The 14,456-nt window shown below is 37.9% G+C and overlaps 1 protein-coding gene across 5 annotated transcripts in view; it reads right to left on the reverse strand.

Moving 5' to 3' along the window:
* Nucleotides 1-14,456, reverse strand: part of USP20 (ubiquitin specific peptidase 20) — a 5,014,215-nt gene that overhangs the window by 2,516,451 nt on the left and 2,483,308 nt on the right. The window lies entirely within an intron of this gene.

Genomic DNA, 14,456 nt, shown 5'->3' on the forward strand with positions numbered 1-14,456 from the left:
TGAGCGAAGTTTTCAAACATTGAACTTAAAATATAAACAAACTAAAAACAAAAAAAAAATACTTAAATGCTCTATGCAGGGGGGCAAACCCCCTGCACCCCCCCGCTACTTAAATATACCAACTCCGAGATCGCACTACATTGAAGTGAAGGGAAATATTCCCTACGCCGATCTCCGTTGAAATGTTCAATGTTTGAAAACTTCGCTCATATGATGTCGATCATATGAGATTCAAAGTTTTCAAACTTATAATATAAACCCGAATTGTACAGGTTATATAGCACATTAAAGGTGGGAAAAGTTTTGAAATTATTTATTGCGGTCTCATTTTTTTATATCCCAAAAACCTGGAATTTTAACAGGGGTGTGTACACTTTTAATATCTACTGTATTTGTTCTTAAATTAAAATTAGTGCCAAGAAGCTCCTAGTACAATCTAGGAAGAGAGGGTGGCTGGCCTACAAGTGCAGTAACCCCCCCCCCCATATACTCTGGCACTGCAGCAAGGAATAATCTACCAAAAAAGTGGGAAACTATTCTTGAAAACTAAAAAAACAAACCTCACTAACAAACAAGTGCAGCTGCTACAGGGAAAAGGTTAGAGGTATTATGTCATTGCCATCTCTACACTTCTACAGTACATATATAGCAATGTACTGCCATGATAATGAACAGTACTAATTGGAAATTTGAAGTAAGCAAAGTGCAATGACTTATGTAAAACTTAATAACCATATAATTCCTAAGTAATATGCTCATATGCAGAAACTACCCAGTTTACAGACTACTGTTAGCATATTCCAAGTTATGACTGTTATGGCAGTCCACATTAAACAAATAAATTAAACCAAAGTGTGCTGTGTTTCCAAGACACTGTATTTATTCAGTAAAAAAGTGAAATCAGAAAGATTTAACAGCCCCACACAAGCCAGGTTGTGAATGATAACAGTCCTAGGACAAGTTCATTTACATGAGTAACAAAGTAAATAAATACACAATGGTGCACACATCCAAGGTATGAAGGGCATACCTCCCAAACACACACACAGATAATGCACTAAAGAAAAAATCAGACAAATGAATGCATTTGTATGAAGCCAGGTCTGTAACCACTTTAAGGAAAGAACATAAGTTAATTCGAAGAGGATACACAATCACTACAGACAAGTAATAAACTGTTCCCACAAATAATGCCCTGAAGCACTAAGACCTTAACAGAAAAAAGTAATGCTCACCAAGAAAAGCACCATGGAAGAGAAACTTCAGAGACATCAACCCAAAAGGGTTAGAGAGGGGAAAGGAACTCTTGTCAAAGTTCAAATAAAGTAATGAACAGTTCTTAAACAGTTGTAGGTGTAAAACCCATTTATGTAGTTGTCAAACCATCTGGGGATAGGGCGCAAGGTCATACTGTGCAGAGATGCCTGAAAGATTAATTTCAACTGTGGATTAACAGAACAGTATAATTCAGAGTATTTAGGAAAAGTCTAGTTAGGACAATGATGGAACTAGAATTCGGTGCATCTCAAATGCCTCTTCAAAACAGTAAATAAAAAGAGCAAGTTACCCCGAAAAGCATCCTTCTGCAACAGCGTTAAAAGCCAGTGTATAGAACCAGCAAAAGATGAGTGAACCAGCACGCAAGCAAATCCAGTGATACACCAGCAGAGTCCAAAATTAAAAAAGAAATCACTGGAAACCAGGGCAGAGTGAGCTAAAATTCTTTAATAATTCCAAACAATTTTTCCAGGTGCACAGAGTGAACTGAAGTCCTTTTAATGATTCCAAGCAATTTCAAGATATGCAAGTAAAAACTTTCACCCAGAAGGCTTTCTCAAGCGCATAAATCAACTAACAAAGGTTAATACATGGTTTAAATACATTGTAAAAGTCACATGTCTAAGTTAATAGGAAATTAAAAGTCAACCTATTTAAAGAAGTATCAAGAAAAAACATTGTTATGGCATATTATGATAAAATCATGTAAGTATACATTTAAAAATTATATTTATAAATGCATATGCTTGTGTATAAGAACCACATTGATAAAAACAGCCATTAGTATGCATAAAAATTACATTAATAACCATGTCTGTGTATACATGCATACATATATATATATATATATATATATATATATATATATACATACATACATACATACACACACACACACACACATATATACATAAAACTAAAAATATACATAAAAAATAGATGCAATCAGATAATACAGCCCAAAATATGTTGGAGTTAAACCTACACAGATTCATGTTTAGCTTTAAGCATTGGTTTTAGCCCTGGGATGACATGGGCCCTGAATCGTAAAATCCAATTTAGTTCTGCTCTCTCAGTCCTAAGGATCATATTGACACCTTTTATGTTCTCAAATAGAACTTCTAAAATTAAAAACTTAAAGTTATGAGATGGTCCTTTCTCAAGCTTATGTTTGCATAAAGCATTAGTGGGTATATGTCTGTTAATTTCTGAGAGGTGACTAGACATACAATCTTTGAATTTTTGATTAGTTCTTCCTATATAGAATGAATTACGATGGGAGCATGTTTCTTGTGTTACAGTTACCATAGGCTCCGATTTCAAAGTCTGTGGCTATCACTGGGTGCGCTATTGTTTTCATTGTGCCAATATACTTACAAGACATGCAGTTTCCATACTTGTAGGTTTCTTTTTTATGAGAATTAAATGAGAACCATGATCTAGGTTGCTCCTTATAACATATTTTTTAGGTTTCTATGTCTCTTATGTGAAGATAAAGGTTGTGGAGTGATAAAGGTACTGAGTGTGTTTATCTATATTTCTATGTTCTACATATCTGTTGAACTTCTATTCTGTCATTGCCTCTATCTACTAAATCATTGACTACCATTTTCATTTATTCCAACATATTATCTTGTGTATTCAGTCTTATGTTCTAAAAGGTGAAATGTGGATGCATACTGTTTCTCTGTAATATATTATTACATTTATACATCACTGTTACTAAGCAAGACTGAATACACAAGATAATAATATGTTGGAGCAAATGAAAATGGCAGTCAATCATTTAGTAGATAAAGACAGGCTACTGTCAATGGTCATACAAACTAGGTCAAATCAGTAACATACAAATCAGTGCAGTGATCTTTCTGGATCAGCTACATAAATGACTAAGGATAAGATGGGCAAACAAATAAAGCTTTCAACTTGGAATATTAACACAATGGTTAGTCCATTACCGTTCTTATGTGTTTAATGTTATTTATGTCCTACTACACAGTACTGAAGCAGGATATGGTGTAACCTAGCATACCATCTACACAATCCCACCTCTCACGCTGACTACTGTTATAACTTAACTATTGAACACTAAAGCAATTTTTTTTTTACCTCTTAATATGGGGGTCTACTCCCACCCCCAATCTCTATACTTACCACAACTGAGACTGCACTAACTCGGGGAAAGGAGGGAATTCTTCAAATCCATGAACTCTCATAGTAGTATATTTAGAGATCCGGATTGTAGAAGAACAGCCCCTTCCCCACATTAGTGGATGCAAATGGTTGCAGCTCCCTGCAAAAAAACACATTAATAACATCAACTGCTTCCCAAGCAGCATGAAGCTTCTTTTAGTGGACAAGGCATGTTTAGTAAGCTCCAGTAGATCAAAGTAGACCCACTTTCTATAATCTGACCAATTTGGAGTTGCTGCTGATTTAAAGATGCAAATTTATTTAAACAGTATGTCTTACCACTGAATTATGTATGGCCTGACATTTAATACCTTTAATTTGTTAAACTCCATTATGTGGAATGCTTATGAATTCCTTCACAAGGTCAAGGTAAGTAACATAAACTGTCAGCTCTTAATGAAGTGCTGCTATTACCTCATTCAAGGAAGGCCACAAGATTCAAAAGATATGATTTGCACTTAAGTCCATACTGTTCCATACCCAACATAAGTAGTCCTCTGTGGATAAGCTCTGTTATGACATTCTCCATAATTGCAAACAGAATGCTGGTCAGGTAAATGGTTCTAAAATTGTTTGGGTCTCACATGCCCCCATTTGGGAAATGGCATCAGTACAGCATGTTGCCATAGGTCCACTACCATTTGGTTTAACACAACTGTCAGGAGATTTGTTAAGTCTTCCTCGATATTATACAGGAAAAAATGCAGTTGTGTAAGAACTTACCATAACAGTACATGTCCTACTGATCACTGTTGCAGCATTCCAAAGTGCTGGGTTATCTCACCAAATAATCTGGATGTCCACCCGGGTACCAAAGCCAAAACCTTCCATACAGCCATATGTCTAACATATGATCTAACCCACTGGTGAAAGGGTACATAAGTGGACATAGCGCAAAAACCTCTGACTATCTCAAAGCCAGAAGACGTGAAGATAACTCAGGATACAAGATGAGTGAAGGTCAACTAAGATGGGGAAAGGCACAGAATGGCTTCCCCTCATTCCATGAAAGGTATGGCAAAACCTAGTTAAAAAAATGAAGGGGAGTGAATGAGTGGGAATGAACACTGCAGTATGGATCAGTAGGTCATCTACTGTACTGCTAAGTTCTTAATAAACTGTACTATGTTCTTCCTTATATGACTTGCAATATTCCAAATTCATTGGTGATTCCCAAAGCTTAGGGAGTGGTAAGGCTGGATGGATCAGGCATAAGGGAACTGTTAATCTAGACAGAAATTACCTGACAAAGGAGGCTCTGGATCTAGAGAAAGCATCGACCCTGCAGTGTTTGGTAAAAGTATATACAGAAGACCAAGTTGCTGCTTCTATGATGTCTTGAGTCAATACATTTGTAAAAGTTTCCAGAGGAGGCAACTGCTCTAGTGGAATGTGCTTTTACAGAAGAAGGTAAAGTTTGCTCATGCTGGGTGTAAGAAAAGACAAGAGTCTTAGAAAACCAGTTACCAATAGTTTGTTTAAAGACTAGGTTCCCCAACTTGGCTTCCTAAAATGAAACAAACATCTGGACAGTCTTGCAAATGGACTTGGTTTTATCCAAGTAAAATCTGAGGTGCCTATGCACATCCAGGGAATTAATTACTTCTTCTGAGGGTTAGGGAAAAAGGCAGGAAGAGTGATGACCTGATTGGGGGATAGCTCAATGACCACCTTAGACATAAATGATGGGTTGGCCTTCAGAGACACCATGTCGTTATGGAAAAAAAATGATAGGAGGGGGTGCCATCAGTGCTTGGAGCTCAGAAACTCTTTCTTACTGAAGTAAGGGCTACCAACAGGATGCTTTTCTAAGCACAAAATTTAAGAAAGGCAGAAGACAATGGTCCAAAAGGAGGTAGACCAAGCTTTTCTAGGATAAAGTTAAGATCCCAGGAAGGCAAACACTTTTCTAAGAGGCTTTTAATGAAGGATGTCTTTAAGAAGCATTCATACCATTTGGGAAAATGGTATGATATAACCTCTGGATATAATTCTCTGTACCCAGAAATTTTTTGTTATGGATAGCCAAGGTCTCTAGGGCAGAGATAAAGAAACACAGACTGCCTCCAGACAGCAACTGTTGGGCAGCCCTTTAGTAGCACTGATAGGGCTTGTCCAAGAAGGTATCCTGGAAACCTTGGTTTTATAGGCCACCTCTGCCGTGGGGGTGATGTCTTCCATTAGAGTCCCCCTCTGCCCCTGAGAGAACTATCTACTCGCAAGTCTTGGAAAGGACCCTGGGATTTCTGGAACCACATCTTTCTACCTCCTGAGTGATTCCAGGAAAAGGGTCTCTGAGGGGTATAAAAACTTATCCATATGGCAGACAAGGTCTTTCCATCTTGCTCACATCCGGAGAGAGTGTCTTTCACTTTAGGGTCAAATAGGAAAGATCCATCAAATGGAGCACTAATGAAAGAAGACTTAAAGGGTTCTGCAAAGTCAAATAGATGCATCCAGGCAAGTCTCCTAATGGCTATGCCTGAACCCACTGCCTGTGAGGTACTTTCCGCCACACGGGAGATCAGCTTTGTGGTTACATTAGATATCGATTGAAGGGTGGCCAGTTGTAAAGAAATTCTATTTTGGTCCTTTGGCAGACATGGACTCAGAAAGAGATTTTGGGAGCTCTTTAGTCAAATATCTTTGTAATCTTGTAAAATGTGCCAGATAATTCAATGACTGCACAGAAAAGGTTGCTGAAGCATACATGTACTTACCAAATCTGTCCAAGGCTCTGGACTCTCTGTTAGGGGGATGGACAGAAGATCTCTGCTCTGTGGGGGGGGGGTGACCTAAGACATAGCTAGGCCAGTCCCTACAGCCTCCAGAACACCGACTCCTCTTGGGGAGGAGTATCAGAAGATCAACCACATTTTTGCTTTAAGAGCTCAGAATGTCTCCAAATAAGATATTTTCATGTGGAGATCTGGGGGACCTTTTCCCTACATCGAAATCAGTGTCCTCTGTGAGAAAATCCTGAGGGGAATCTAAGTGTCTCCTTTTATAGATTCTCTTCCAAGGGACCTCATCAGTGGGATGGTCTGGTGATGTATCAGAAGTGATGGGGGAGTCTTAAGGGAGTGACTGGAGACTTGAAAGGGTTGGCTGTCCCAGTGGAATGGAAGAATGAGGCTCAGTGCAAAGATCCAAAGGAGTTAAACTGAACTGATCTAAATGGGGTAGTGACATCCTTTGTCTAGGTAAATAGAAGGCCCTCTCCACAATCTAAGACAGAGCACTTAGGGAGATCACAGGCAATAGTAAATGAGCAGAAATCTCCCGAACCACCAGCCACTGTAACCCTGCAAACACTCCACCCAAGGATAGATTAGAACTCGAGCTATCAACGCCGAGGCTAAGAGTGGCAGGAACAACTGTGATAATTTGGAGTCAACTCTCATCCCCCAGATCTAGCACTCACGCTTTGGCTCCAAGAGTCACCCAGCCCAAAAAAGCTCAGAGCCGGACGACTCAGGGAAGTTATCAAGTTGAATAATGAATTGTCTTTGGATCACATGAGGACACCCCCCAGGGATCTCAGATCCAATGGCTCCAAAACAACAGGTTGAATCACAGAAGAAGAATAAAACAAAGCAGTAGTACTCACAGGCAGGCTCACTCATCCTATGGGAGACTGAGCCAGAATTAACCTCATCTGGATGCGAGTTCTGAGATATTTCCTAATCATCTTATTCACTTCAGCCTCAGATAAACTCCTGGAAGTCCTCAGAGAAGAGATAATGGATGGAGGTATAGAAAGCTTGTGGGAAGATTCCTATGAGAAAGGTGAAGAGAGTTGAAACATTAGATCCGGTATGGTATGAGGTGAATGGATCTGAGGTGACTTGGATTTCACAGCACAGGAATTTGAAGTGTTCGGATTTGACTTTTTTGAAACTTTTCTAAGTGGCTCTTAGGAAGGAGCTAAAGAGTAAGTGGGATCTGGGTATCTCCTTTGAGAGTTTTTGTCCTTGGGAGCAGAGTCAGGCATCCCTTTGTCAGTTTTCTCTGAGGGAGTTTGAGCCCCAGCTGAAGAAGACGAATTGGGAGGAAGAAGGCCCTTCAGTACAAGTTTATTCCGTCTGTCTGATTGCCCTGGGGTTGAAACCAGCACACAGGGAGCAATTTGCATCAACATAGGCAGCACCCAAGCAATATACACATTCCCCGTGAGCATCAGAGTTAGGTATTTTATGTTCACAGGTGATGCATTTTTTTTTTAAGCCAGTAGTTTATTGGCCATACTGGCATAACTGAGAAAGCAAAGCTATGGAAAAAAGTTAAACAAAGTAGTATTTTTTTATGTTATGAAAAAAAGAAAGAAAGGAATAGCAAGGAAAAGAAAAGCTACCAACAATGGTAGACAAGAAAAACCATACAAAGGGGTAGAGAGGCTGCAGAAAAAAGATAGCAAAAGTACCAGCAATGATACTCTAGAGAAATACCAAAATAGTACTGACAACCACAAAGGAAAACTACTGCAGACAAAAAATTACTGTTAAAGGGAGGAAGGTGACAGAAAGGAATTAGTAACTGGACTACTAAGGAAAGAAAAAATTAACTAAGAAGTCACCAAAGCTCGATAGTAAAAGGATCCATGTCTTTAGCGATGAGGTGGCAAACGAGATCTGAGGTATGTTTGGTGGGCAGGGCATTATAGCTAAAGGGAGGAGCTTGAGAGTTTACATCCAAGGATCTGGTAGAAGCAGCAGAGTCAGATCAGAGACCCATCAATTGAGGAATGAATGAAAATAACATCAGATCAAACTTTTACATCCAGGACAAATTACCACTCCCATCACTACATCCAATAATAATACTGATTCAATTCCCACACAGTTTAACAACTATTTTATATAGACTACATTGCCCCTTACAAACATTAGTACTTCCACTACCCTCCCATTAACCAGCAGCCTCTGCTAAATATCCTCAGCTATTTAACTTCAGCCCAGTACCTACATCCACCATTAACAATCTCCTAAGTAAGCTAAAACCAACCACCTTAGCTGCTGAACAGCTCCCCTCAGAATACTTGGCTCCCTTTACAACGCAAAACAGTACCTTACAGACCCAGCACGAAAAACACTAGTTTCATCCTAATTGCTTCCAACCCTCTTATATGTGTCAGCTAACCTTACAAACCTAAGCCCTACACTAAAATCCAAACTAGTCTCCTGTCAAAACAAAAGTAGCTACATTTGGTATGAACTCTCCACACTGAGCTCACTAATACCAAGCCTAAAAGCAGCTAAACTGGTTAGAGCTTAAAAGCTACAAAACATAATGTAAGCTAGTTATGGCATACAAAATATTTTCCTGAACAATACCCTGTATTAAAAAACATATCAATGCCTTACAACCCCACAAGGGACCTCTGTTCTGGTGATAAATTTCTACTATGTACTGCTAAAGCAAATAATTCATTGGGGAATCACTATACTCCTCTTACATCTCTAAACTCTGGAACACTATCACTACACAAGTAAAAATGATCAACAAACTTCCACCCTATAAAATCCAGCTCAAACAATATCTTACTCGATCTTTGTCATGCTCATGTTCATCACCATTTTGAGACTTCCATTGAAAGCATAAATTTCTTATTTTTTGTCACAAACTTTTTGCCCTCCTCTACTTGAATCATTACACCCCTCCGGCACTTGAATTAATACATCTCTTTTCACCTCACCCTTAAACAACACTTCTTATCTTGCTGTTTCTAACTTCTGCCATCCCCCGCTCTACCATTCCCATGCATCGCATGTATACATACATTATAAACCTAGACGCACCAATCTGAAACTGGCAGCATGAACAGAAACGATCATATACCGTGCTCTTTCAGTCATAACCTATTGCCACTATCTTCCAATACAATATTAATCTTTCATCCCCTCCTACATAATTGTATAGCAATTATCTAAAATAAAAAGTAAAGTTGAACTCAAACCCTGCATCAGCAACACGAATCAATGAAGGCAGTCCTAGGTGTAGTGTAAGTTCCACCTATAATTCCACAACCAGCTCGAACCAAATGTAGTTTATTCCAAAAATCAGCAAGCAGACAAGAAGACAGATAATCCTGTCTTCTTGTCTGCTTGCTGATTTTTGGAATAAACTACATTTGGTTCGAGCTGGTTGTGGAATTATTGGTGGAACTTACACTACACCTAGGACTGCCTTCATTGATTTGTGTTGCTGATACAGGGTATAGCAATTATCTCTTGAACTCTTTATAAACCTAAGCAATACTAAAATCTTTCTTCCCACATAATTTTATAACTAACTTCATTACATGAACTGAACTCCTTGCAAACTTTTCTTACTGAGATGAAAAAACACTAAACTTCTTTACAATAATCCTTCTCTTCTGCAGTATCAGTCTATTTACTTCTGCAAGATTTTTACAGCTGGAACTGAATAGACATTACTGTTGATGTAAATACTTTACTGTATATAGCTGCCTTGTAATTATGTTTGTCGTTTCATGACAAATGTTCCTGTTGTTTTTCTGAGAACTGTCTGAAACTCTCTTGTTAATATCAATGTACTATGGTGGAGCCTTTCTCCATAGGTCTCCACTGAACAAGGGCTCTGCCAAGTCAGACTTTCCCAGTCAACAAAGGCAAAAAATAAAGTATTTCCAACATAAGGTGAACCAGCAAGCAGAAGAGGACAACAAAGCACATAGACAGACTTTTCCAAAAGTTCTTAAGGAAAATGCTTGAGAGACAGAAAAAAGCACAGAAACTCAGAAGAAAATCAGAGGATTACCTTGGATGTGAAACAGCCTTTGGTAATGGGATATGGAGAAGATTAGGGGATCAGCAATGCTGAGATTAGTTAATAAATGGGCAACTATGAGGCAATGACCACATTTTTGAAACATGGTCTTGCACAAAAAAGTTGCTGAGAAAGGCTGGACTTGTGTTGACAGTTAAACTTGTGGGTAGACTGTAAAGCATATATGTCACTTCATGTCATTAATGTTTAGGACAACACTAGATAGAAAAAAGGAAGTTAAGTAAAACATTTTTTTTGCTTATTGGTATTTGTATAAAACATTTCATGATTAAAACAGCATGTTATACTGTAAATCAGTTTATAGTGTGCAGTCAGGGATATTTAAATGTGGGGGTATTTTCAGTGACTATTGTACATGTTCAAAATATTAAAGTAAAGAAGTACCTTTTATTAGCTGTATGAAATAAAGGTATTGTACAGCTAATATAATTTCTCTAGTTTTTACAAAGCTAGATGTCTAGATTAATGTCTGATTAAGTTACAAACAAGTTTTTTTTTGTAAACAAATGTTGTTGTTTGCCTTTCGGCTTTTCCCAGTTAGGGGTCGCTGCAGCAGAACTCTGGTCCGCTAATGATCGGCAGTAGATTTTCACGAACGCCGAGGTGCCAGCTCGATGTCCAACCTTCAACGAAGGCACGCCCATTTACGCATGTCTTTCGATCACCCATCCAACCTCGGGGAGGACATGCAGACTCAACACAGACAGCACTCCCCACACTCCTGCCGAGAATTGAACAGGAGAACCTCTTGCTGTGAGGCAACAACGCTACCGCTGCACCACCACGGATTAAATACACTTGAAAAATAAGACAAAACGATGAAAGATTTGATAAATACTAAGTTTTGCAAACCAGCAAAGATATTACCTTTTTCTCTCCATCAGCAAATGCTCTCACTGGGAGACAAGAAGTCTGCAGTTGAAGGCAACTGTTACAACTAAACCTTAAAGACTCCTTCATGGTATCTGCAAGTTGTTAGCTGTTTTTTTTTTCCATTGCTAACCACTGTTACATGGAGACTACCTGTTTGTAGTGCAAGCAATTCATCTTGAGACTTCTGAGCATTCTTTGCTGACAGAAATGCAAAATTTAAACATACAATGCTAAGCAGTACAGTGAAAAGAAATGTTTGGAATAACAGAATGTGACTAAGAGATAGTGGCCTTGCTAGCACCCTTATTATATTGATGCATTTACTAGAACAGTGCGCAATTTAGTTTAATTTAAAGGTATCCAGTGCACTTTCATAGTGCTAAAAGTTAATATTTTCTGAAAGCATACAAGTCTTTTTTTCACATTTGGGAAAGGAATACAAATAAGAAAAGGACAGAAAAAGATCAGTGGAAATGGAAACACAGGCTGCAAAATGTGATTTAGCATGGGTAAACATTTTACAGTAAGCAATGCCTTTGGGTGAAGCTGTCAATTTGGGGAAATTATTCCTATCTGGAGAGTTAAACTTCATTTGATAAAAACAGACCTAGTTTTGTGTGTTTGTCTTAAGTGAACAGGGGATGAGGTCATTCTGAAAAAGTACTTAGTTTTTTGTTTGAAGGTTTTGACTAAATCAAAAAGCCTTGAAAACTGTGACACAGGTTCAAATGGGATGAGAAAAAAATGACTGTATAAAGACCAGTCTGCCAAACATTACAGTGTGCATGTAAAACAAAAGGTGGCAATACATATTCAGACAAACTTTGAAGTATAACAGATGGGAACAATAGCTTTTTATCATAATGGCTACGCTAGCCATAGAATTTTGCAATGTAAATGGCCTTAGAGGTATAGACAGACAAAAAGGAAGGATTAATGAATTATATTAAGACTGCGGTGGTGGTGCTGCGGTAGCGCTGTCACCTCACAGTAAAACATTGTCCTGTTCGATTCTCAGCTAGAGCGTCTTCTGTATGGAGACATGCGTGAATGGGCGTACCTTCGTTGAAGGTTGTGCATCAGGGCCGGCAACTCGACACGTAAAAATCTACTGCCAGTCATTAGTGGACCGGAGTTCTGCTGTGGCGACCTCTAACCGGGAAAAGCCGAAAGATACAACAACTGAATTATATTAAGAAACGCACACAGCAAATAGCAGTGTTATAAGACACATTTAGAAATAATTTATCATGTGAAAGGATTTCAGAATGCATATCAGGAGCAAAGAAAAAAGGGAGTAATAATACTGATTGCTACAAGGGCTACAACAGTGACAGAAGAGAAGGGAAAGATAATAACGGTAGATTTGTTAGTAAGGAGATATTGGCAAAAGAGGTGGATTATGCTGGCATGTATCTATACCAAAAACTGCTATGATGAAGCTTAAAAACATTGCGAGAAATTCAGCTTTCAGCAGGGAATATTACTTACAGGTGGAAACTGGAACTTGATTTTGTAATAGTGAGGCTGTATTAGGGGACCTAGAAGGGAAAATGTAACAAAACAGTGTAGACTTCTGAAGAAATTTATAAAAATATTTGGTTTAGAAGGTGTAAATTCAGTAGTAGGAACTATGACAGAATGTACATATTCTCAAACTGGACTAGACAGGATAGAACAGACAGAAATTATATGTCACAGTAACATGCAATTAATTTAAAACTTTGACACATATCTAAACTGGCGTGAACACAACCGTCAGGAGACCAAATCCAAAGGAGCAACTAGAATTGAGCTTTAACGCAATTTTTATTTAAAACACACCAAATAGCGTTTTCGCTACTGATAATACAGTAGCTTCATCAGAAGTAAAACCAAGTTGGCGCCAAAGTCCATTTAAAAAAGTTTAGAAGGTGACGTCACCATTTTAAAACGTGGACTTGCGCAAATAAGGTTAACAAACAATTAAAAAACCAAAAAGCAACCTAAAAGTTACAGCGCTTAGCCAAGGGAACATTCACAAATGCTAGCTAAGGACTTCTACTGTCCAAATATTCATATAATATTTTAAAATATTTTATGATGTAAATTAGCCTTATCCCAGGCTTACCATATTACCAAAGTAAAAGCAAGAAAACTAATTCTTGCACTGGAAAGTATGTATATGACTGTACAAGCATAACTCCCGGCTAGCAACTCCCTTCCAAAGGAAGAAGAAAAAGTAAAATCAATTAACATGAGTTGAAAGATGTGCCAGTACATAGCATTATTAGAATATAAAGTATTTGTATAATAAAGAAATTTTATATATATACAAAAACTATGACAGTCTCAAGTGAAAAGAACTCCAAAGGACATATAACAAGACCATCAATGAAAAGTTTACATTGTAAAAGCTACTTTGTGCTGTGTTCAGAACCTGAACTACATGTGTACCTACAAAGAAGGGTAGTACCTAAATTGAACTCAATAGTGAGAATGTTATACTATCAAGAGAAGGTGTTATACTATCATAAAAAAGGTTTTAAGAATATATATGTGTATATATTAGAAAATTATGAAGAAAAATTAAAAATGTAAAGGTGTGAGGCAGCCTTCGAATAAAGAGCTGCACAAGCCTTATTATTTACAACAGTCTAATAATTACCCTATTTTAAACCGACTAACTCCATGTATAACCCCAAAAGGAGATATTCAAATTATTCCTATATAGTTATGATGTAACTAAAATTAATACTAATAAAGAAACAAAGTGATAGGGCGATAAATGTTGGTTATCTCATATAGCTCTTAAGTTTAAGGATGCAGGAAATATTGCAATGTTCGTTAAGACCCAGACTACTAAATGCTTCCAATTTAATCTGCCATTCTAGTTCCTTAATTTCGAGGAATAATGCTTGAGGCCCACCCCGGATGTTATGTGGGATATGGTTGATGGCTAAAAAATGGAAGCTGTGGCCACTCTGGTTTATAATGTGTTTTGCTAAAGCATTATCCTCTTTCTTTTTCCTTATTGCATAGGTATGTTGGTATATTCTGTCCTTAAACCTTTGGTCTGTTTTGCCAACATAGTATGCCGGACAGCAGTCACATATAGCCAAATAAACTATTTTACTTTTTCTTCTTCCTTTGGAAGGGAGTTGCTAGCCGGGAGTTATGCTTGTACAGTCATATACATACTTTCCAGTGCAAGAATTAGTTTTCTTGCTTTTACTTTGGTAATATGGTAAGCCTGGGATAAGGCCAATTTACATCATAAAATATTTTAAAATATTATATGAATATTTGGACAGTAGAAGTCC

This window comes from Protopterus annectens, chromosome 16.part0 (genome assembly GCF_019279795.1).
Source record: "Protopterus annectens isolate FY-2018-M chromosome 16.part0, PAN1.0, whole genome shotgun sequence".
Taxonomy (NCBI): Eukaryota; Metazoa; Chordata; order Ceratodontiformes; family Protopteridae; genus Protopterus; species Protopterus annectens.